We start from the raw sequence: 25071 nt of genomic DNA on the forward strand, positions 1-25071 counted from the left end.
TTCATTGTGAAGAATGTTGAGTTAGTGAAGTGTTGAGACACGAGCTGAATTAAGATATCGCTTTTCTCCGCTTGTTTGTTCTAAGCAGAAGCCCCGAGCCAGATCTCTCTGAGCTGCGTCAAAAGTTTTATTAAAACTTTGTTGCGACTTAAATATGAATATGTAAAGATTTAATCATATGAGTGTTCAGGTTTTAATGCTGAAAATAACTTTGTATCAAACAGCTAATTCATCTCTGATCGTATGAGTCACTGGTGAAGGATAATATCTGATCACTAAGTGGTTAGTGCATATTTGAACAGGGACAGTATATTGTATGTGTGTGTGTGTGTGTGTGTGTGTGTGTGTGTGTGTGTGTGTGTGTGTGTGTGTGTAATTGTAATAATATTGCTTGGTTTATGGAACCTGTGTCTATATTAGAGGTTGTGGATGATGGATGGAGTACCGTGTGTTTCGCATTACAGGTCACATTACACAGCCACTCTACCCTGTGTGTGTGTGTGTGTGTGAGGTGACAGCGAGGCGTGTCCTGCCATCTGATCCGGACACGTGATACACGGGCGGTAATGGAGCGATGTGTCGTCGTTTCAGTGAATCGGGAATCTAATGTTTGAAGTATTCACCAAAACATAAATGCTGAACCTTTTTTCGCATTTCATTAACGTGCACGCGGTGTTTGTGTCACTCAACCTTAAGCTTAATGAAATGTTGTGGTGCATGTTTACAGTGTGGCCTTGTTATCATTAGTAGTGAAAATGTTGAATAATCCGTCCTCTGAACAATCTTGTCTTGCAGCAAATCATAGCGCTTCTCCACATACGAGTAAGAGTGATTCATCCTTTGAGATTTCCAGTGGAAGGGGGAAGATTTAGTGTATAATCTGACCCTATAACCTCCTCAGCGGGACGGGAAGGCGACAGATGAGAGGAGGGGTGGGAAGTGATGGTAGGGAGGGTGATAAGGATGGGCAGGGTGCATGGGGCGTGGGGGCGGTGAGGGGAGGCGTGAATGATGACAGGGAGGCCTGGGCGTGACACCCTTAGATGGGGCACCATGATGGACGAGGCGAGGCTGTCTTGCCAATTTGTACACCCGCCTAGAGGGGCGTGGCCGAGAGGGAAACGGCAGCGGATATGTGTGTGTGTTTGTGGGGAAGGGCAGACGGCTCAGGGATAGCGGAGTGACGGCCAGGTGTGTTGTGTGGTGGGATGCACGAGGGAGGCTGACAGATGGAAGGTAATTAATGAAGACGAGCACTGGAGGGAAGTGAATCACGTGAGGGACGAAGGAGCATTGCAGGGGACACAACACAACACCTGAGCCTCACTCTTTGCTGGGACGTGGGAGCGGGAGTCCTGCATGCAAACTACGGGCGAGTGACGTGTGTGTGTGTGTGTGTGTGTGTGTGTGTGTGTGTGTGTGTGTGTGTGTGTGTGTGGGTGTGAGTGTGCAGGGAGTGCGGCGCCAAGTACTTGACACAATCTTACACCGTAACAACCTCGTGGTGAGCTGTGATGCAAGACGCGGCCTGCACATTAGGGTGTTATAGCTCTGGGTAAAGAGGTCCGTGTTGTAGCATTTGTAGGTAATATTGTATACTGTATGCTGGTAAGGACGGAGATTCCAGGCAATTATATTAACCTTCGCCCTTACAATTCCTCGTCTGGTAAGTGAGAGTAGTGCAGTCTACCACAAACTGTCTTGTAAGGGCCAACAGGTTTGCTGCTGCTGTGCTTTAACAATAAAAGTTGATACAATAATAAATATTATGATTAGAATAGGTTTTCATACTGCAAGTGTGTGTGTGTGTGTGTGTGTGTGTGTGTGTGTGTGTGTGTGTGTGTGTGTGTGTGTGTGTTCGCTCGTGCGTGCATGCGCGTACTGAAATGAAACAAGCTTCTGAATATTAACTTTTTACAAATACAAATTCACAAAGTGTTACACGAAATGAAAGCGTTCCCCATTATTATTATTATTATTATTATTATTATTATTATTATTATTATTATTATTATTATTATTATTATTATTATTATTATTATTACTGTCATTATTGTCAACATAGCCATCATTATCTCCTTCCCGTGCCACATCCTTCAGAATTACCGCGACGTAAAAGGAGGAGGTCGAAAAGGACGAAGACGAATAAGGAGTGACAAGAATCCGAAGGGAGGAAGAATGAGGAGGAAGGGGAATAAAAAGAAGAGCTGAAGCAGCAGGACGACGCCTTGAAACACGGCGGTTTTCACATTCACATCAGCCAAAACCTCATTCCTTACCCTGTCTCCTCCTTCCTGCACTCACTATCAACCTCCTCTCCTCCTCCTCCTCCTCCTGCTCCTCCTGCTCTTCCTGGCTCTCCTTTTTCCTAATAATTCCATACCATTGTGCTCCTCCTCCTGCGTCTTGTCCTCCCTCTTTCCCCTTCTCCTGCATAATGGTTTGGTCGCCATACGTGTTGCAAAGATATTCAAAAGCTAAAAAGAGAACACCTTAGAAGAACCTAAATTATTCCTTTACTAAGAGATATTCCCTATGAAGAAAGGCTAAATGAAGTGAATTTAACTTGCTTTTCTAGTCGAAGATTGCGAGATTATCCAACAAAAGAGTTTGAAATATTCGAAGATTTGATAACATGAATGCAGACGACTACATTACAGTTGATCGACCACATATGGTAAGACAATAATTGGTAAAATTATTCACGCCAAATGAAGCCAAACACTACAGTTGAGTTGTCGACTTTTGAAACTACTTGCCAGTGTCGTCGAGGTGCCGCTATTTGGCACATCTTTTTAAATTACTCATCACTGAGACATCTCTTCTTGTTCCACAGCCACTTCCGAACATTGTACTCCTTAGACATTGTACCCTTTTCTTATTCCTTTCTTTCTCGTAGTTGCTTTTAAGGATTTCATACATTATTTCTAGCCTTAAGCATTGTTGCACTTCGCGGTGAAAGGGTTAAAAAATTGAAGAAGGATCTCGACTCCAACCCATGGCTAAAATACCACCCGCAGTCGTAGCAAAATGCACTTACATTCTCTCGGGCTCACCTGAGAGATGTTGCCTTCCTGAGGTGGTTTGTGGCTGTGTCGCACCGGATCGAAGTACCAATAGTGAACGTCCTTATCTCTCGCTTATAAAATCGTCTATGCAGTTACTCAGTTTCTGCACGCTGCCGACACTGGAGGGAGCGATGGGTGAGGAGGAACCTTTGTATATAACATCCTTTTCTCACTGTGTATAAGATAGTATAGACCGCAAAACAACTGCATAAGGACCAACGTGTTTGTTGCCGCTTGTTCTTCCTTTTCGTTCTTAAGTGTTCTTATCTTTTCGTTAATTTAATTTTTTGTGCGCTTCTTTCTTCTTCCTGCTCGTTTTATTCCTCCTCCTCCTTTTATTCCTCCTCATCCTCTTCCTCCTTCATTTCTTCCTCCTCCTCCCTGCTGTTACCTGTTTCTCTTGGTTTTCCTTCTCCGTCTACCTCTGTTTCTTCTTCCCGCCCTTCTCTTCTTGTTTCTCTTCCCTCTTCTTGCTAAACATATTTGCCTTGTTCTTCATTATGCTTCTGATCCGTCCTCCTCCTCCTCCTCCTCCTCCTCCTCGTCCGTCCGCTAAACCTAAAAATGCAGTAAAAACTCTCAGCGGGACAAGGAGATAAGGCCTACGACGATAAGAAAAATGCCACTAAGAACAACGATAAGTCATGGCGCGTTAGGAAGGAAGGGTGGACGTTGATTTTTGTCCCTCCTCCTCCTCCTCCTCCTCTTACTGCCTCTCGTTTTCTTACCCTTTGCATTTCCCCCCTCTTTATCTCCCCCTTCCCCACTCCTTCATTTCCTTTACCCTTCCCTCCCTTACCCCTGTTTCTCCCTCCTTGCCTTCCTCTCCTGTATCTCATCCCTCCCCTCCCTTCTTTTGGACTGTCCCTGCAAGATTTACATAATGCTTACTTCTTCACGGAGCAAGACCCCCATACAGTGACCTCCGCGTAGTACTTCCCTTTGCCGTGTTCGCCTTAACGGGGCCTTCTTTACGGCGGAGGTTCCCGTGTTTGCTTGTTTGTATCTCTCTCTCTCTCTCTCTCTCTCTCTCTCTCTCTCTCTCTCTCTCTCTCTCTCTCTCTCTCTCTCTCTCTCTCTCTCTCTCTCTCTCTCTCTCTCTCTCTCTCTCTCTCTCTCTCTCTCTCTCTCTCTCTCTCTCTCTCTCTCTCAAAACCATAAATAGTGATCCTCGTGGCCGTGTGTCAATCCTCTTTGCCTTTTCTTTACTCCTGTCTACTTGTTTGTCTTCACGATGTCGAATGATGCATGGCTGGGTTCATTTGTGTGGGGGATCTCTCCGCTAGATGGCAGTGTACGGGTCTGCTTCTCTTACCTAGTAGTGTGTGGTTAACTCGAGTGCCAGGTCATGTGTGGCTAGGATCTAAGTATCTGTGTGTGCCTCTTGTTGCTTCTTGTTTTGTCTCCTTGTGATGAGATGGAAGACAAGGCGTAGTTAGGAGTGAAGTTAAAGAATGATTAGTTAGTGTTATTTAATGTTGTGTGTGTTATTCAGTTTGTTTATGTTTTCTCTGATTCTTTGACTTCTTTTATTCTTTGTTACCGCTGTTGTCTTTTGTTTCTTTGCGTTCTTTTCCTCCGTTTCCTTATCTCCGTTTTTTTTTTTGGTCTCATTGTTTTGTTGTTGTTGTTGTTGTTGTTGTTGTTGTTGTTGTTGTTGTTGTTGTTGTTGTTCATCTTTCTTTCTTTCTTTCTTTTTTTTTTCTTTTTTTTTTTTCTTTTCTTGTTTTCTTTTCTTGTTTACTTCTTCTTGTTCTTGTTTTTCTTGTTCTTCTTTTGTTCTTGCTTTTGTTGTTCTTTCCTCCTCCTCCTCCTCCTCCTCCTCCTCCTCCTCCTCCTCCTCCTCCTCCTCCTCCTCCTCCTCCGCCACAAAGACAACACCTCCACCACACAGACTGGAACGTTTACCCCAAACTGGAAGAGGGAGGAAAAAATACGCCTCCCTCACAACTTTTCCCCCTTTTTCCTCTCGCTTTTCTTTTTCTTTTTCTTTCTTTTTTTTTTTTTACGACGTTTTCGAGCCGCCGTGTTTAAGATTTTCGGAACAAATTCCTGAATGCAAAAATCCAAGAGAAGGATAATGGAATTTTTTTTTTTCATTATTTTAACTCGATCCTGGTATCTGTTGAGAGAGAGAGAGAGAGAGAGAGAGAGAGAGAGAGAGAGAGAGAGAGAGAGAGAGAGAGAGAGAGAGAGGAGGTCTTATGATACATGCTTGATCTTCCTTTTCAATTTCATGCTTTTGGTTTCTTTCACTTTGCATTTCTTAGTTCTCTCTCTCTCTCTCTCTCTCTCTCTCTCTCTCTCTCTCTCTCTCTCTCTCTCTCTCTCTCTCTCTCTCTCTCTCTCTCTCTCTCTCTCTCTCTCTCATCTGCGTTTTTCACCCTGTCAGTTCTCTCCCATATCTCTCCCACTTTCCTTCCCTCCTATCTCTCTCATGTCTTCCCTTTCCGTCACCCTCCCTCTCTGCTTCCCCCGCTCCCTCCCCAAACTCACACACACATATCCCTTCTCTCACGTTTCCTCTATACATACATCTCCATACAGTTCCTTTTCCTTCGCTTCCTTGCTTATCTTGCACATTTGCCTTCTTTTCTCTTACATATCACGTGTTTTCAACCTTCCTTTTCTTATCTCTGTTCAGTTTTTTTTTTTTTAGTCTTTTGCTCCTATTAGTTCGCTTTCTTGCTTATTGTTATTTGCATATGAATGTTCTTGCACATTTATATAATTTTTTTTTTCATATATATCTAGCGTTTTCATCCTGCTATCCCTTTTCTTAACTCTGTTTCCGATCTTTTTTAAGTTTTTCCCTCCCGTCACCAAATGCTTCTGTCTTTCTCTTTTTCTTTGTCTTGTCTGGCCTGTATATAACTTTGCCTTCTCTTGCCTTCAGTCTCGCTCCAGCCTGCCAGGTCGTCTGTCCTCCGGTCGCTCCGCCGCTCGCCCACCAACATTCCTGCTGTAATTACCAACACCATAATCACCAACGCCATGTCATGCCACCGCCGCCCCTCCTCTGTCCTCCTCCTCCGCCCTGTGCCCTCCTTTCCGTCCGCTTGTCACTGCTCTTCCTCGTGTCATTGTTTCTCATTGTCCTCTTTCTCATTCTTGATCTCCTCCCTACTTATATATTCGTACTGTTTTTAATTAATTATCTTTACTTATTACCATGTTGCTTTACTGTTGTTTTCATTGGGTGGATTGGCTTTTGCTTATTAGAATAGCGAGCTTGTATTATTTATCTTGTGTGCCATGATATGATTATGTAATTAGGCTGTAAATTAATCTTCAGATATTCGATGTTCAAATGTTTTCCTCCTCCTACTCCTCCTCCTCCTCCTCCTCCTCTTTTACGAAATTTCTGATGCAGGTAAATTATCGGACATCAAAATCAGTCTCGAATGTGAAAGGCCTCTAATATTTTTACATAGGTACTCATCAACAGCGGGTATTCTTCTCCTACACCTTTTTACCGTAAAGTTTTCGTGTCTTCTGTGGGCTTTAGTTTATTCCTGGCTGCAGACTCAGAGGAGAATGTCTTTGTGAAAGCATGAAAGTCTGAAATGAGAGAGAGAGAGAGAGAGAGAGAGAGAGAGAGAGAGAGAGAGAGAGAGAGAGAGAGAGAGAGAGAGAGAGAGAGAGAGAGAGAGAGAGAGAGGGAGGGAGGGAGGGAGGGAGGGAGGGAGGGAGGGAGGGAGGGAGGGAGGGAGGGAGGGAGGGAGGGAGGGAGGGAGGGAGGGAGGGGGAGAGAGAGAGAGAGAGAGAGAGAGAGAGAGAGAGAGAGAGAGAGAGAGAGAGAGAGAGAGAGAGAGAGAGAGAGAGAGAGAGAGAGAGAGAGAGAGAGAGAGAGAGAGAGAGAGAGAGAGAGAGAGAGAGAGAGAGAGAGAGAGAGAGAGAGAGAGAGAGAGAGAGAGAGAGAGAGAGAGAGAGAGAGAGAGAGAGAGAGAGAGAGAGAGAGTTCGTGTAGATTCCTTCCTATCCGATGTTCATTTACCTACCTATCTATCTATCTATCTATCCGTTTATCTGTCTATCTATATACCATGACGGCAATTCCATACGGGGTGGCCCTGACAAAGTACCACACTCGTATACACATCATTTACTTTCTTTCTATAAATAAGTACCCAAAAAAACACAAACGTATCCGATCGTAGAAAGTGAAAAAAAAAAGAAAAAACGTCACCTTACACATGGGAAATGAATACCAAAATAGACAAAGGTATTCAATTATAGAAAGGACCCCGGAAAAAAAAAATGTTAAGGAAAATGAAGTAATGTCATGGCGGTTCCTGGCGGTGTGTGGCGGGAGAGTGGCATGACCGCGCTCTTAGGTTACTTGCTGCCTTTCTTCGCCTTTCCTTCCTTCCGTCCTCCACAAGACCTTGCTCGCTTAAGGTATTTAACGGAACGCTTTGACGAGGCACCTCAGGGGTTTGGTCTAGAGAGAGAGATAGAGAGAGAGAGAGAGAGAGAGAGAGAGAGAGAGAGAGAGAGAGAGAGAGAGAGAGAGAGAGAGAGAGAGAGAGTGATATTCCATGTCACGTGATGGTCGATATCAAAGGGTTATTAAAGGATGAAAGGAAAAAAACAGATTTGACCCGATGTAACGAAGGCACGTAAGGCCCATTACTGTGTGTGTGTGTGTGTGTGTGTGTGTGTGTGTGTGTGTGTGTGTGTGTGTGTGTGTGTGTGTGTGTGTGTGTGTGTGTGTGTGTGTGTCAACCAGGACGAATCACAAATCCTACACCGTGACACCCTTGTGTGAGAGAGAGAGAGAGAGAGAGAGAGAGAGAGAGAGAGAGAGAGAGAGAGAGAGAGAGAGAGAGAGAGAGAGAGAGAGAGAGAGAGAGGTTTAAAAAGATCCTTAACCAATTAAACTTCCGTGGTTTCCTGATACATATCTCTTAAATTAAAATATAAAAAATTACTGGATGATAGACGAGTATACATGCATACATTTTTTGCTGCTCTCATATTAATCTTATAAATGAGCAACGCTGGGAATATTATAATACCAACATCGGGTATCCTTCATGGATCTAAAAAAATATAAATAAATAAATGAAATAAATAAAAATAAGTCAAGTTTTAAATCTATCGAAAATGTAGACTTTATAACTAATTTTTGTCAAGTTAATGAGTATTTCGTTAATGATAATGATCCGCGTGGTGGTGGTGGTGGTGGTGATGGTGTTGGTGATGATGTTGTTGTTTTTTTTTTTTTTTTTTTTTTTTTTTATGTAGGAAGGATACTGGCCAAGGGCAACAAAAATCTAATAAAAAAAAAATGCCCACTGAAATGCCAGTCCCTAAAAGGGTCAAAGCAGTGGTCAAAAATTGGTGGATAAGTGTCTTGAAACCTCCCTCTTGAAGGAATTCAAGTCATAGGAAGGTGGAAATACAGAAGCAGGCAAGGAGTTCCAGAGTTTACCAGAGAAAGGGATGAATGATTGAGAATACTGGTTAACTCTTGCGTTAGAGAGGTGGACAGAATAGGAGTGAGAGAAAGAAGAAAGTCTTGTGCAGCGAGGCCGCGGAAGGAGGGGAGGCATGCAGTTAGCAAGATCAGAAGAGCAGTTAGCATGAAAATAGCGGTAGAAGACAGCAAGAGATGCAACATTGCGGCGGTGAGAGAGAGGCTGAAGACAGTCAGTTAGAGGAGAGGAGTTGATGAGACGAAAAGCTTTTGATTCCACCCTGTCTAGAACAGCAGCAGGAGGGAACCCCCCAGACATGTGAAGCATACTCCATACATGGACGGATAAGGCCCTTGTACAGAGTTAGCAGCTGGGGGGTGAGAAAAACTGGCGGAGACGTCTCAGAACACCTAACTTCATAGAAGCCGTTTTAGCTAGAGATGAGATGTGAAGTTTCCAGTTCAGATTATAAGTAAAGGACAGACCGAGGATGTTCAGTGTAGAAGAGGGGGACAGTTGAGTGTCATTGAAGAAGAGGGGATAGTTGTCTGGAAGATTGTGTCGAGTTGATAGATGGAGGAATTGAGTTTTTGAGGCATTGAACAATACCAAGTTTGCTCTGCCCCAATCAGAAATTTTAGAAAGATCAGAAGTCAGGCGTTCTGTGGCTTCCCTGCGTGATATGTTTACCTCCTGAAGGGTTGGACGTCTATGAAAAGACGTGGAAAAGTGCAGGGTGGTATCATCAGCATAGGAGTGGATAGGACAAGAAGTTTGGTTTAGAAGATCATTAATGAATAATAAGAAGAGAGTGGGTGACAGGACAGAACCCTGAGGAACACCACAGTTAATAGATTTAGGAGAAGAACAGTGACCGTCTACCACAGCAGCAATAGAACGGTCAGAAAGGAAACTTGAGATGAAGTTACAGAGAGAAGGATAGAAACCGTAGGAGGGTAGTTTGGAAATCAAAGCTTTGTGCCAGACTCTATCAAAGGCTTTTGATACGAGTATGTCCAAGGCAACAGCAAAAGTTTCACCAAAGTCTCTAAAAGAGGATGACCAAGACTCAGTAAGGAAAGCCAGAAGATCACCAGTAGAGCGTCCTTGACGGAACCCATACTGGCGATCAGATAGAAGGTTGTGAAGTGATAGATGTTTAAGAATCTTCCTGTTGAGGATAGATTCAAAAACTTTAGATAAGCAGGAAATTAAAGCAATAGGACGGTAGTTTGAGGGATTAGAGCGGTCACCCTTTTTAGGAACAGGTTGAATGTAGGCAAACTTCCAGCAAGAAGGAAAGGTAGATGTTGACAGACAGAGCTGAAAGAGTTTGACTAGGCAAGGTGCAAGCACGGAGGCACAGTTTCGGAGAACAATAGGAGGGACCCCATCAGGTCCATAAGCCTTCTGAGGGTTTAGGCCAGCGAGGGCATGGAAAACATCATTACGAAGAATTTTAATACGAGGCATGAAGTAGTCAGAGGGTGGAGGAGAGGGAGGAACAAGCCCAGAATCGTCCAAGGTAGAGTTTTTAGCAAAGGTTTGAGCAAAGAGTTCAGCTTTAGAAATAGATGTGATAGCAGTGGTGCCATCTGGTTGAAGTAGAGGAGGGAAAAGAAGAAGAAGCAAAGTTATTGGAGATATTTTTGGCTAGATGCCAGAAATCACGAGGGGAGTTAGATCTTGAAAGGTTTTGACATTTTCTGTTAATGAAGGAGTTTTTGGCTAGTTGGAGAACAGACTTGGCATGGTTCCGGGCAGAAATATAAAGTGCATGAGATTCTGGTGAAGGAAGGCTTAAGTACCTTTTGTGGGCCACCTCTCTATCATGTATAGCACGAGAACAAGCTGTGTTAAACCAAGGTTTAGAAGGTTTAGGACGAGAAAAGAGTGAGGAATGTACGCCTCCATGCCAGACACTATCACCTCTGTTATGCGCTCAGCACACAAAGACGGGTCTCTGACACGGAAGCAGTAGTCATTCCAAGGAAAATCAGCAAAAATACCGCCTCAGGTCCCCCCAACTAGCAGAGGCAAAACGCCAGAGGCACCTTCGCTTAGGGGGATCCTGAGGAGGGATTGGAGTGATAGGACAAGATAAAGATATGAGATTGTGATCGGAGGAGCCCAACGGAGAAGAAAGGGTAACAGCATAAGCAGAAGGATTAGAGGTCAGGAAAAGGTCAAGAATGTTGGGCGTATCTCCAAGACGGTCAGGAATACGAGTAGGGTGTTGCACCAATTGCTCTAGGTCATGGAGGATAGCAAAGTTGTAGGCTAGTTCACCAGGATGGTCAGTGAAGGGAGAGGAAAGCCAAAGCTGGTGGTGAACATTGAAGTCTCCAAGAATGGAGATCTCTGCAAAAGGGAAGAGGGTCAGAATGTGCTCCACTTTGGAAGTTAAGTAGTCAAAGAATTTCTTATAGTCAGAGGAGTTAGGAGAGAGGTATACAGCACAGATAAATTTAGTATGAGAATGACTCTGTAGTCGAAGCCAGATGGTGGAAAACTCGGAAGATTCAAGAGCGTGGGCACGAGAGCAGGTTAAGTCATTGCGCACATAAACGCAGCATCCAGCTTTGTTCTTGTTATTGTTGTTATTATTGTTGTTGTTGTTGTTGTTGTTGTTGTTGTTGTTGTTAATGTTTTTTTTTGTTGTTGGTGGTGGTGGTGGTGATGGTGGTTGGTGGAGGAGCAAGAAGTGAAATTTTCAGATTTTTTTTTTTTTCTGTTTTCACGTTAATGGACCGCCAGCGTCTCCTTTCACTCACCCCGGTCCACCCGTCATACTTGATCTCTCTCTCTCTCTCTCTCTCTCTCTCTCTCTCTCTCTCTCTCTCTCTCTCTCTCTCTCTCTCTCTCTCTCTCTCTCTCTCTCTCTCTCTCTCTCTCTCTCTCTCTCTCTCTCTCTCTCTGTCGGAAATAGAGGTCACTTTATATATTTCCTGACATATAATCTCGCATAAGTCTCCCGCCATATATAGATACACAGCATGATAAAAGAGTCTTTAAGAGCCGTGAGTTGCTTCTGTAAATTGTATGACAGACAAAAAGTATCAAAATTATGCTTCAGAAGCAACACGAAAAAGCAATTTTCCGAGACGGACGCATCGCCCACGGCTGCTAGCAACAAGTTCGGCGCAGCTGAGTGGACGGGACGAATGGGTGGCGGGTGTGGGGTGAACTCACTTAGGCACAGAGTCACGAGGCTCACATATTGAAGCGACTTCCGACTTGACGTGAAAAAAAAAAAAAAAAAGAATCTAGTATATCGAAAGTGTGAAGTTATTGGTCAGTTGCGAAGTGGTGATGGTGATGGTGGCGGTGATGGTGGAGGTGATGGTGATGGTGATGGTGATGGTGTGTGTGTGTGGGGGGGAGAGGGAGAGGGGTGAGTGCGTGTGATGAAGACCAGGAAACTGTCAGCCCCCCTAATGAACACACACCACCGCAGGCGTCACCACCACCATCGGGATTTCAACGCGACACTCCCTGTAATGCCTGTAATGCCCATCCTTCGCCAAGCATGAACACAAGAAACTCTACGGTTGGGCAGTGCCGGATTTCACTATCCCCGCCCCATAGCGATCTAGATAAGAGTCATTGGTAGCATGTAGGGACCAAAAACACGTACTCCTTCACCTAACAGTCCCATCCTTTTCCCTATTCTCCATCATACCCCTTTACCTGTACACTCTTCATCCTTACCTTTTTTTCCTTCTCGTCCCTTAATCCCCTCATCAATTCATTTCTTGTATAATAACCTACCACTTCAAATCCTTCTCTTCTCTTCCTCTTATCAAAGCTCTTCATTTATCAGTACCTTCCCCAGCACCCTCATCCTACCACCAAATCACCGTCTACAGCCTCTTAGCACTAGGACCCTTCCTCTCGCTACTACTCTTACGCTCTTTCTTTCTCTTTCCACTTATCGTGTTGAAAGGACGCCCCCAAGGACACTCGTGGCTTTGTTCGTACTGAGAAATGAGTGAGTGATATCTGCCTACCTACAGAATTCTCTCTCTCTCTCTCTCTCTCTCTCTCTCTCTCTCTCTCTCTCTCTCTCTCTCTCTCTCTCTCTCTCTCTCTCTCTCTCTCTCTCTCGCTCCTCGTGGTACACCTTTTCTTCCTTTTCTTTCCTTCCTGTTTTCCGGCATCTACCTGTTTTCAAAGGGACTACCTCACCCTTGCTACACATACGGACACATTCTTTTTTCTCCCTTCTCATCTACGTACTCTGCCTCCTCGTCGCATACTGTACGTACTTTCGTACTTATTCACTTACATTCCCTTTCTTTTCTTTTCCCTTGCACGGCGTTAGGTGTTGCTATACTGTCTTCCAAGTCCTTTACACACATGTTCCACCACTGACGCAACTTCGACTTCTCTTCAGTTCTCTGTATTCCACCTTCACTGCTTCCCACCTTTTGATTATTGCACACTAGTTATCACCACTCCCGTATCCTTGTTTGACATTTATTTTTCCTTTGATAGTTTGCCTTAATGCACACACAGGCAGACAGACAGACCTCCTGTGATACACATACATACACACACACATACATCCAAACAACAGTAAACTTTCACACCACCTCCTCTTTCCCAAACGCCATGTGTTACAAACGAAACTTTAGGGAAAAAGATAAAAGGGTCATGTTCGTGAAATGGACATTGCCCCCGCCCCTGAAAGCTCAAAACCTCTCCCTCCCTCCCTTGCTCGCCTTTCCCCATCCCCCAACCAGCTCCTCTCCTCTCTCCTCCCTTCACCAGCAGCGTTCCCACATCAGGAAGAAGAAATTGGCTATTGAGAGGTAAATGTTCTTTGTCCGGCAGGTTGTTGGTTGTTCAGCCTCTACTGGCTAAGAGATGCAGCGCTCCCTCCTGTTCCTCTCCCTCTCCCTTACTCTCTCTCCCTGCTCTACTTCCCTTGCTACGTTTCTAAATTCATTCCTCACTTGGTCTTTCCATAAGCTTTATTTTTGAAAGGATTTTTTTTGTATGTGTATGTTTTTGTCCTTATTTGTAGATAGGGAAGTTCTCTCTCTCTCTCTCTCTCTCTCTCTCTCTCTCTCTCTCTCTCTCTCTCTCTCTCTCTCTCTCTCTCTCTCTCTCTCTCTCTCTCTCTCTCTCTCTCTCTCTCTCTCTCTCTCTCTCTCTCTCTCACACACACTTTCGAACCTTGCACCTAACTCACTCTCAGAACACATTAATGAGTGATCAATTAGACCAATATTTATGAGCCTTCAGGCTCGCTTTGCCTCTGACAGGAGCTGCCTGGAAATGTAGACGCAGGAGAAGGGAGAGTAGAAGGACGAGGAGCATGAGGAAGGGGAGGATGGGATGAAGGAAAACCGAGAGGAGTGAGAATAAAGGTTTGCGGAAATAGGGAACCTGAAGGAGGAAAAGGAGGAGAAAAAGGAGTGAAGCGGAATGGTAAGAAATTGAAGGGAAAGCTAAATAGAGAAGAGGGGGGAGATACTAGAAAACGGAGAGAAAATATGCAAGAAACAGGAGGTGAAAAGGGAGAATCAGTAGACCAAGAAGAAGGAAGAAAAGGAAGAGTAATTAGACGAGAGATCGGAAGTCCACGATGGAAGAAAGAAAACGGAAGATGGTGATGAAGAAAGAGGAGCAAGACGTGAAGAGAAAGAAAAGAGAGCGATAAAGAACGAGTAGGAAAAGAAAAAGAAAGAAAGAGATGGAGAGGGATCGAAGAAAGAAGAGGAATCAGACGAAAGATTAGAAGTAAGGTACGTACAAAGAACACTAGATTGAGGAAAATGAAGAAGGCGGTGCAAGTGAAGAGAAAGCAAATAGGAGGCGGAAGACTAGAAGGAGAAAGAGCAAAGAAAAGGAGAAGGCAAGCAGGTTATTGGGTGATTGGCTGCTTGACTGTGATGGCTTTTCAATACTGCTTGAGGGAAGGTGATGAGGTGTGATGGTGGGGTGCGGGGTGGTGAATGTGGCGCGGGAGTGGTGGTGATGGAGAGGAATGGCGGGTGGAGGAAGGCCATGGATGCTAAGTGGAGAGAGCGAGAGAGAGAGAGAGAGAGAGAGAGAGAGAGAGAGAGAGAGAGAGAGAGAGAGAGAGAGAGAGAGAGCTTTCCATTCTTCTACTCTTTCATGTTTCTTAATAAATTACCGGTGATGTGAAGTGATGTCATGCAAGCCATCAAAATATTCAGAGGGTTAAATAATATCTTTCAGGAAGATTATTTTACCCTCGATCGATCAAATATTACAAGAACTAACAATTTTAAGATTATCAGTAAAAGATTCTCGGCAAACGAAGGCAAACACTTTTCTCCCAGATCGTTAAGGTCTTGAGTTGTCTACCTCCAGTATCGTGGGTAGTATAACAATTAGAACTTTCAAGAACAGATTTGGCAAGTAAATAGACTTTAATCTTTAATTACGATTAACCGCCGTGATTTCTTTTCAAGCTTAATATGAAGATGTGCAAAGTTAGCGTACAATTAGTAAGACACGACTGACAGGAAAATAAAGTTAAATAAGTTTTTTTCGTTTAATTGATAGGAGGAAAGTGTAGTAGAATTGATGTTTTTTTTTCGTAACTAGTATTTTGCTGAAGAATATTGTTAGATTCAAACAATAGAAGCGTCGTGGTCCTGTATTGAGGCATTCAGATAATATACGTCGTCACAGCAACATTTCAACTCTTTCACTGCAATATACGACAATTCACAACACGAAAGGCAATGAATTTAATCTTTTTAGAGCAACTACGGGAAAGGAAAGGAGATGAAAAGAGTAAATTATCCAGTGTCTAGTCAGTGTTATGCTTAGAAGTGACTGTAGAAAAAAATGCTGTCGAGGAGTTTATCATTAAGAAAACATGTCAAATAGAAGTGAAATCCTCGGAATGCTTTGGTAATCTGTCTCACCCACGTCCTTTGTGGCTGGTCGTTGCAGCAGTGTCACCTCTTATATCGTTCCGATAAAATTTCCTTGTAGATTTTTTTTCATGGTGCTTATTTCTTCCTTTCCTTTTCTCCACGGCTTGAGAGAGCTGTAGGTGGGGAGGGCTCATCACCTCTACTATCCTATATTTCTTACATTAGATCAGATAGTATAGCTGATGTTCGTTCTTCCTTTATATTCCTTTGTGTTAATTTACCACCACCACCACCACCACCACCACCACCACCACCACCAGCATCTGTCAGAAACCAAGGCAGGCTGGAACGTTCATCTTAATTCTAATTGTTTTTCCCTCCGAGTCACTTGAAAACATAACTTTCAATATGAGAATTTATGGAGGGATTTTAGGTGACTTTTCTAATATACTTTTTATTTTCTCTTTCGTCTCCCCGCAGGAATATATTACACTGAGGCTTCTTACGGGGAGGGAAAAAAGTAGGGAGGATGTGGAGGGAAGTTGTGACAGTTAGGTGATGTGTGTGTGTGTGTGTGTGTGTGTGTGTGTGTGTGTGTTTAATGGATTTTTAATGGGATGTCTTTTTTATGTTGATCAGTTCTTTCTCCTCCTCTTTCTCTTTGTCGTCATCGTTCTTCTTCTTCTTGTTCTTCTTCTTCTTCTTCTTCTTCTTCTTCTTCTTCTTCTTCTTCTTCTTCTTCTTCTTCTTCTTCTTCTTCTTCTTCTTCTTCTTCTTCTTCTTCTTCTTCTTCTTCTTCTTCTTCTTCTTCTTCTTCTTCTTCTTCTTCTTCTTCTTCTTCTTCTTCTTCTTCTTCTTCTTCTTCTTCTTCTTCTTCTTCTTCTTCTTCTTCTTCTTCTTCTTCTTCTTCTTCTTCTTCTTCTTCTTCTTCTTCTTCTTCTTCTTCTTCTTCTTCTTCTTCTTCTTCTTCTTCTTCTTCTTCTTCTTCTTCTTCTTCTTCTTCCATGTCGTGACGGTGGGGGTGGTGGTGGTGATGGTTGTGCTGATGGTAACAGTAGTAGCAGTGGATGTGGAGGTGGTAATAATAGAAGAGATAGTAGTATCAGTAGTAATAGTACGAGTAAGTATTGCAGTGGCCAGTGAATGTAATTTTCTCTGTTTTGTTCTTTTTACTTATTTCCTCCCTTCCTTCTTACGTCTTCCTCCCCTCTAGTCTTAATCCCTTGCCTCCAAATTATCCCTCACTTCCCTCCTTCCCTTACTTCTTAAGCCTTTTTTTTCTCTCCTTACTCTTTGATTTCCTTTCTTCCCTTTCTTCATTTTACGAGCATGTTTTCCTCTATTTCTTTTACTTTGATTTAGCTTTCATATATTTTTTTCTACAATAATCCTTCAAGTTTTCCCTTTCATTCCTTTCCACCTTCTCTTCCTTTGCTCTCTCCTTCGTTCATTTCTTTCTCTCCCTTATAACGCTGCATTCCTTTTCCTCTTCCCCTTCCTTCTTTCCTTCTCTTGTTCTTTTCTTTTTTGTTTCCTGTACCTTCATCCGGGATTCGATTTTACTTTACTAGATTAAATAGTGTTCAGTTTAGGTTAGACAGTGTAACGTATCACAAACATCATCTGTTCCTCGTTCATTCTTTGTGTTTCCTTCTGTTTACTCGTTCTTTTATTTTACTTTAGATAGTGTACCGTTGACTAGATTAGACAGTGCAGTTTATCACATGGAATGGTTTCTTGTTCTTCCTTTCTGTTCCTTTGTGTCCACTTCCTTCCGTCGTCTCTTAAACCCACCCAGTTCGTCCTCCCTATGGATATTCGATCAGATTCACCTCAGTTTTTTTTTTTTTATTTTTCTCCCTTAAGGACATCTCTCTCTCTCTCTCTCTCTCTCTCTCTCTCTCTCTCTCTCTCTCTCTCTCTCTCTCTCTCTCTCTCTCTCTCTCTCTCTCTCTCTCTCTCTCTCTCTCTCTCTCTGTTTGCGTCTCTTTTGGCACTGCTCGCCCCAAGTGGTTCTTTCCTACCCCTCCCGCTCCCCACCCTCGCTGTGTCCCTTGTGCCAGCGACTTCCTTTATATGCAATCCTGCTTTTTTACTACTACTGTGTGTGTGTGTGTGTGTGTGTGTGTGTGTGTGTGTGTGTGTGTGTGTGTGTGTGTGTGTGTGTGTGTGTGTGTGTGTGTGTGTTATTGTCTTGCTATTGTTCCTGTCTTTTTGGCTGTGTGTATGACTCTCTCTCTCTCTCTCTCTCTCTCTCTCTCTCTCTCTCTCTCTCTCTCTCTCTCTCTCTCTCTCTCTCTCTCTCTCTCTCTCTCTCTCTCTCTCTCTCTCTCTCTCTCTCTCTCGTTTCCCTGACCTCTTTCTTCCCAGCTTATTTTGGCAGTGCAGTCCCTCATCTCTTCCTTCTCCTCCTCCTCCTCTCTCTCCCTCCTTTGCATCACCCGCCATCCTTCCTTCCCTCCATCCTTCCTTCCCTCCTTAATAGCTCCATCTTGGCATCCTTGACAGCCTCCAATAGACTTGCATCTCATCCACCTCTCCTTCTCTTCCTTCAATTCCTCCTCTGATGTATGCCTTCTACTCATTCTTCTCACTCCACCTCTCTCCACCTACCTTGGTCACGCCCTTCCTCCACCTCAATTTGTCCCTCTTACTATTCCGTCTTGTATTTCATCATATTTTAATTCAATCCTCTCCTGTTTTACTGCGTGTTTCACTTAGTTACTCGCTTCTATTTGTGTCCTTCGCTGTCTGTCTACTCGCTCTCTCGGTTTCTCTTTCTCTCGCTCTCTCGCGTCACTAACTCAACCATCGACCACACCCTTCCCTTCTCTTCCACTTAACCCTTCACCATCGCCCCTTCTTCCCTTTCCTCCTTCCCAAGAGTTTGTCCGTCAGCGCACGACCTCTGTATTCTCTCTCCTATACCACTGTCCCTCTTACTTCATCCCTTCGTTCGCGCTTCGCTAGGTCTTTCTTTCATCTGAGGTCGAAGAGAGACCCGTGGAAGGCTGGCCAGAGGGTCGGTCATGGTGTGTGTGTGTGTATGTGTGTGTGTGTGTGCAGTAGGAGACACACTTGCTATGTTAATGAGAAAGGTGGGAGGGACAGGGCTGAGTTAGTGTTGAGGAAGGAGTGACTGACTGACTGACTGATTGACTGATTGACTGAGTGATTGATTGGCTAAGTGTTACTAATGACCGAAGTGTGTCAAGTTTCTTCTCTTTCTTTCTTCCCCTTTTTTCTTGCTGCTTGACTGATTGAGTCGTGTGTGAGTCGAGAGAGAGAGAGAGAGAGAGAGAGAGAGAGAGAGAGAGAGAGAGAGAGAGAGAGAGAGAGAGAGAGAGAGAGAGAGAAGAAAGAAAATGAATTACAACCACAAAAAGAAAGAAAATAAAAAAACAAAAACGGAAAGATGGGCAACAGAGAGAGAGAGAGAGAGAGAGAGAGAGAGAGAGAGAGAGAGAGAGAGAGAGAGAGAGAGACCTGCGGCAATACATCAGCGATAAAAGACGGGAGACATGAAGGTACCACTGTGGTGCTCGAGGGGAAAGGGTAAAGAAAGAGGGAGGACAGGAGGAAAGATAGAGATGGGAGGAACACGTACCTGGAGTGAGGAGAGGGAGTGTGCAGGACGAGAGAGGAACGTGGTGGGAATGTAGGGGAAGAGGCGAGGAGGCGAAGGTGGGATGGCGGTGGTGATGGTGGTGGGGGAGACTGAAGACGAGGTATGGGTGGGTGGATGAGTGGAAGGAGTGGAATGGTTTTAAGAAGTATATATGCGTTTCAGTTTTGGTATTATTGATAGTGGTGGTAGGGCTTGCTGTTTTCATATAGCAGTAGCATGTAATATTTATGAGGTTTAATGATTGAGTAGAAAATATACGATGAATATGATGTAAGGCCTGGGAATTGCGGTACAGCGTTTGCTTTACTGACGAGGGAAAACAAAAATAGTGAATGAGTAATCAATGAGCTAGTAAGAACATTGAGAACGCCGTAACAGAAGGAAGACTGCGATGTAGCCTTCCTTTTGTAAGACGGACACATACCTGCACCCACCCGTTATCCCTATCGCGAAGTATATATGATTTTTCAAAGCTTTCACTGCCACACGAAACATTCAGCAGCACCAGAAGCAATGCATGAAGTCTTTATAAGCATCTACAAGAAAGCGATGAGAAAGAATACGTTTTGCAATTTCTCTCCAGTTCAAAGATCGGATGTGGCTGAAGAACAAGTAAAGATGTCTCAGAGTGATTGGTAATTAGTTAAAGGTGTACCAAGCGGCAGTCAAAATTACAAAATAAAAAATAAATAAATAAAAAAGTGCCGCTCCCGAATTGAATTAAGCTGCCCTCACACCGTCAGTCCCCCACACCTGACCATTCCTCGTGAGCGCGGTATTGCCTGGGACACAAAGAAGCGGACGATGCACAGTGATTTATTAATATATGTGCATGATTATAGATTCTTTTGTCTATCTTTGCACAAAACAATCACGGGGGGCTGGAACCAAGGGCCCGTATTTTCAAAAGGTTTAGGCATCCATCTGGACTGTTTTTCAAAGGCCACAGTGATAATTCGTCGGGTTCGTGAGTCTTTTTCTATTACTATCGCATAATCTACGTTAGCTATCTACATTTATCACGGGAATCTTGAAAAACAAAAGTAAAGTTGATGCATACGTTACAGCTGCACGTGTCTTATCACTCTTCTCCGATTGATTGGTCTTTGAACCTGTAAGAATAGTGAATATCAGCCTTGGGAACCTAATAACCTCCCATGGAATCTGTTAAAAGCAGACGATTGTGATAGCATTCTCTTAGCCGGATGCAACTCTGCATCTGAAACTCCTCTCCTGCTAACACTTGTTCGGTGCGGAAGAGTGGCCGGCTGGAGGTTCAGTCTTGTAACCCGCCAGTAGTAAATTAGGCGGGTGTGGGGCATGGCGTTTCTCGAGACCTTTCCTTTCTGGGTAGTTGAGTAGAATAAGGAACTTCTACGCATACTGTGCTTATATTGCATATGTCTGATTATTATTATTATTATTTTATTATCATTATTTTTTTTATTATTATTATTTTTTTTTTGTAGCATGTCATATATTTTTGATCGTATTCTGAAACATTTCGGTGCCCTGTTCTGATTATTGTTAACACGATGTTTCGTTAGTATTTTTTAATGTTTTTTTTGTGATTCATTGACAATTTAACAAGGATTGTTTATTATTAATGAAAAAAAGCGTTCTTGAAAACCCCACTTCTTACTTCAGTTGGCTTTGAAACTAGTCCTTATGAGCGCCCAAAGCGTTTCAGAGCACTTTTCTTCATCTAAGGTCTCTCAGATATTCAATGTGGGTATACCGCTCATTTGTAGCTAAGTGTTGTATATTACAGTGTTTCCCCTTTACGTCTTGCATCAGTTCTCCGTGTATTTCTCTCACTTCTCATTATTTTAGATGTCACGCGCTGTTTTCTCGTCATAACCGTCCGTCCTTCCTAAGACTTGCAGTTTTCTCAGAAGTGGAATATCATGACATTTCCTGGACTAAAACTGGTCAATGATTTTTAAACTTTTCCGTCCTTCCTAAGACTTGCAGTTTTCTCAGAAGTGGAATATCATGACATTTCCTGGACTAAAACTGGTCAATGATTTTTAAACTTTTCCTATGTAACGTTTTTTTTTTTTTTTTTTTGAAACCGCTTTTTTTTTCTACTTTTCCTTGTCTTTGTCCCAGTCTCCCTCCAGTGTGTAGGGAAAAGAATGTTATGATTACACGCGTGACAAGCTTTTCTTTCTTGTTCGAGGTCACGTTATGCTATATGGGAAAAATCATAACAGGACTTTTCTACTCAAATATTTCCAGCTGTTTGTTACGTTTCCCCTATGTTTATATCTCTTCCGGAATGATATACAAACACGGTGTCAAACTGAAAGCTATAAATCATATTCATGGATGTTTTGATTCCATTCTGACCATTGTGTGTTTTTGGGGTCACTTTTTTTGTTTGTAAGTTTGAGTTTGGTATTCATGGAGCGTGGGAAGTTTGTGGTGGGTCCTCATGTTTTTTCTACCGTCTACTTTTTTATATTTTTTTCTCTCACTCTCCATATCCTCTTTTTCCCTCTAGCTAAGGTACGACGACTCGACTTCTGAATTCCCTGTGCGTCATGAAGTCTATTTGTTATTACAGTATGTTGTCCCAATTCAGTGTGCTACGTTGACTCTAAGGCCCTTATTCTGAAACGCTTTGCTCTCCCATCGCGGCTACTTATAAAGGCTTCATAGATGACAAGCCGGGTTTTCAAAAGTGTTTCTCCTTTTAGTAAAGTGAAAATCTTGTTAATCTATCTCTAAAACCATGAAAATCCTCTTAGTGATGTGGAAATATTGTTAATCTATCACTAGAATCACTAAAAAATAAACTTAAAACTCTTGTAGCATCAATTAGAGCCTTTTGAAGTATTCGGCGCAGTGGCATTCCAGAATATGATACTAACGCTGCCATAGGAATGATGCATGGCAGTGACGGGTTGGGTTGTCTGCTGTGTCTGTGTGTGCAGTGAAATGGTAGGAGAGGATGAGTGTGACCGCTATCAAGGACTTTATGTTTTATGTACTTCACATAACGGAGGAGGCGCGGGACGGATGAGACGCTGAGAGAGCATGGTGGGGAAAGAAGCGAGGCGTGGAAAGACAAAGCGTATGGGGTGCATATAGAAGCGAGACAATAGACGAATATCACAGAAGGTGCGTATACATGCTTTACTATATTCATGGGAAAGCTTGCATGAAAATAGACTTGAACACGCAAAAAACACGAGTATTAACACCTCATTCCACCTTTTTTTTTTTTTTTTCATATAATTTTTGGTTACCCTTGGCCAGTAGCCCTTCTTACATAGGAAAATCATATTACTACAGTGCAGCCTATTCTCGCGATAGTCTTGGGGAGCAGGATAGGTGGTGCCAGGATCAAGAGACGGGCGGCCATCATCATCGGCGCGTCATTAGTTCCCCGTAGGAGGGAGTGAGGTTTGACCGAGAAAGGTGGCGAAGGTTGCACGATATGATTTGGGTTTACTCACGCGACACACACACACACACACACACACACACACACACACACACACACAGAGAGAGAGAGAGAGAGAGAGAGAGAGAGAGAGAGAGAGAGAGAGAGAGAGAGAGAGAGAGAGAGAGAGAGAGAGAGAGAGATTATTGATATTGATGTTATTGGTTTATTATTATTATTATTATTATTGTTGTTGTTGGTGGTGGTGGTGGTGTTAGTGTTGGTGTTGTTGTTGTTGTTGGTGGTGGTGGTGTTAGTGTTGGTGTTGTTGTTCTTGTTGTTGTTGTTGTTGTTACTATTAGTGGTTGTGGTTATGTTGACAGTAGTAAAAGTAGTTGTAGTAAGTAGTAGTACTATCAGTAGTAGTATATCATAGTAGTGATAAAACTACTACTACTACTACTACTACTACTACTACTATATAAAAAGATACATATTTTCCTGTGTATTTACGGACTGCATGTGTAGTTTTTTTTTCTTGTTTTTGTGTATGTGTTTCTGTGCGTGTGTGTGTGTGCGCGCGCGTGACGTATAGAGAACTGGAAAACTGGGTCATTCCAATGCGTGTCCCCAACGTACCTGTCAAAAGCGTTCAGAGAGAGAGAGAGAGAGAGAGAGAGAGAGAGAGAGAGAGAGAGAGAGAGAGAGAGAGAGAGAGAGAGAGAGTCATAGTAGTAGTAGCAGCAGGAGCGACAGTAGTAGTAGTAGTGGTAGTAGTAGTAGTAGTAGCAGCAGTAGCAGTAGTAGTAGTTATTGTTATTTTCTTCTAAATTTCTCTCTCTCTCTCTCTCTCTCTCTCTCTCTCTCTCTCTCTCTCTCTCTCTCTCTCTCTCTCTCTCTCTCTCTCTCTCTCTCTCTCTCTCTCTCTCTCTCTCTGTGTGTGTGTGTGTGTGTGTGTGTGTGTGAGTCTGTCCATATCTATCCATCATTTATCTATTGAATTATGAGACTAAAAATATTCTCTGTGTTCGAAATGCTAAGGGTCACACTGTAAAAAAAAGAGGGAAATGCTCGTGAATACCTCTGATAATTCAAATGGACGTACATTGTGTTTCGTTCATTCATTCAGTGCTCTCTCTCTCTCTCTCTCTCTCTCTCTCTCTCTCTCTCTCTCTCTCTCTCTCTCTCTCTCTCTCTCTCTCTCTCTCTCTCTCTCTCTCTCTCTCTCTCTCTCTCTCTCTCTCTCTCTCTCTCTGTTTGTGTGTATGTGCGTGTGTGTAGGAGTGCGCATGTTTATCCTCAACTTTTGCCAACGATTTTACTCCTGTTACCCAAATGTCAACACCTCCCACGCAAGAGAAAGAGAATATATCCCTACACATCCACCAACACACACCCACACACGCACACACACTCCTACACACACACACACCACGTGGAGCCTTGTTATCTCTGTCCGGTGCTCACAGATCATCCCCGCACAGCACAGTACATATCCCCTCCAGCATCATTACAACACTAGCTTATTCTTCCTCTCACTCGCTTCTTCTTACTGACGCGCAATGTACAAGTTACCGCGACAAGGACTCGATATTTCTCGCTCACCTCAAACACCACGTGGGTAACGGAGCGAATCAGCTGACGAGAGAGAGAGAGAGAGAGAGAGAGAGAGAGAGAGAGAGAGAGAGAGAGAGAGAGAGAGAGAGAGAGAGAGAGAGTAGTAACATGGTACACTCATTCAAATACCTCAAAGTTGAGATGCCGCCGCTGGTAGTAGAAATGCACAAGTCGACGTATTTCTGCTCGTATTCTACTGCAGAAGGCGGTGAGGAGGGTATGTGGTGGTAGTGGTGCTGGCGGCGGCAGTGATAATGACGCAAGCACTTCGTATCCCTCTCCTTTTCCCCCTGTGTCTCTGGTCCTCGCACTGAGTCTAGCTTGTATGTCCCTCACACGGACGAGAGGCGGAGGCAGCGGCAGGCGGGCGGGTCTGGCGTGTGGCCCTCCTTCGACCACGGTGCTGCGTGACTGGGTGGTGCTGCTGCTCTCTCTCTCACACACACTCCTCTCTCTCTCTCTCTCTCTCTCTCTCTCTCTCTCTCTCTCTCTCTCTCTCTCTCTCTCTCTCAACACCACCACGCCGCTACCTCCGCCACCACTGACACTGCCACTCCTTCCGCGCCTCCCCCCATCACACCGCGCCCAGCTCCACCTGCCTCACTGCTCCCGCCACGCCCGCGCACCTCCCTCCCTCCCGTCCCCTACCATGCCCTACTCTCTCTCTCTCTCTCTCTCTCTCTCTCTCTCTCTCTCTCTCTCTCTCTCTCTCTCTCTCTCTCTCTCTCTCTCTCTCTCTCTCTCTCTCTCTCTCTCTCTCTCTCTCTCTCTCTCTCTCTCTCTCTCTCTCTCTCTCTCTCTCTCTCTCTCCTTTCTGCCTCGAGTTTTCTTTCTCTGCGTAAAGCAAGACAGAGAGAGAGAGAGAGAGAGAGAGAGAGAGAGAGAGAGAGAGAGAGAGAGAGAGAGAGAAAGTGGGGGACGTAAATGAAAACAAGAGTTGCTTTTAAGTGCAGTTAAGAAGTTAAGAAAAGCATGAGAGATGTTAGAGTGCAGATAAAACAGCATCGTTAAGTTGTTCCTTATACGGCGGTTGTGGTGATGGTGGTGGTGGTGGTGGTGGTGGTAATGGTGGAAATTTTGATTC

The 25071-nt window shown here is 43.7% G+C and overlaps 1 protein-coding gene and 1 long non-coding RNA gene across 3 annotated transcripts in view; one reads left to right on the forward strand and one right to left on the reverse strand.

Moving 5' to 3' along the window:
* The window catches only part of LOC135111023 (uncharacterized), a 68500-nt gene extending 61943 nt beyond the window's left edge, over positions 1-6557 (forward strand). Inside the window, exon 5 of one of the 2 annotated variants that reach the window (XR_010273528.1) lies at positions 5965-6557. This is a non-coding gene — a long non-coding RNA (uncharacterized LOC135111023). Of the gene's footprint in view, positions 1-2100; positions 4660-5964 lie in introns of those variants that run through there. The other variant, XR_010273527.1, reaches the window with a different exon arrangement.
* The window catches only part of LOC135111022 (uncharacterized), a 111301-nt gene extending 86859 nt beyond the window's left edge, over positions 1-24442 (reverse strand). The window contains exon 1 of the mRNA XM_064023895.1: positions 24117-24442. The gene's annotated coding sequence lies outside the window, so the exon portion shown is untranslated. The remainder of the gene's footprint in view (positions 1-24116) is intronic.
* Positions 24443-25071: the final 629 nt, after the last annotated feature.

The sequence above is a fragment of the Scylla paramamosain genome, chromosome 21 (assembly GCF_035594125.1).
Source record: "Scylla paramamosain isolate STU-SP2022 chromosome 21, ASM3559412v1, whole genome shotgun sequence".
NCBI lineage: Eukaryota > Metazoa > Arthropoda > Malacostraca > Decapoda > Portunidae > Scylla > Scylla paramamosain.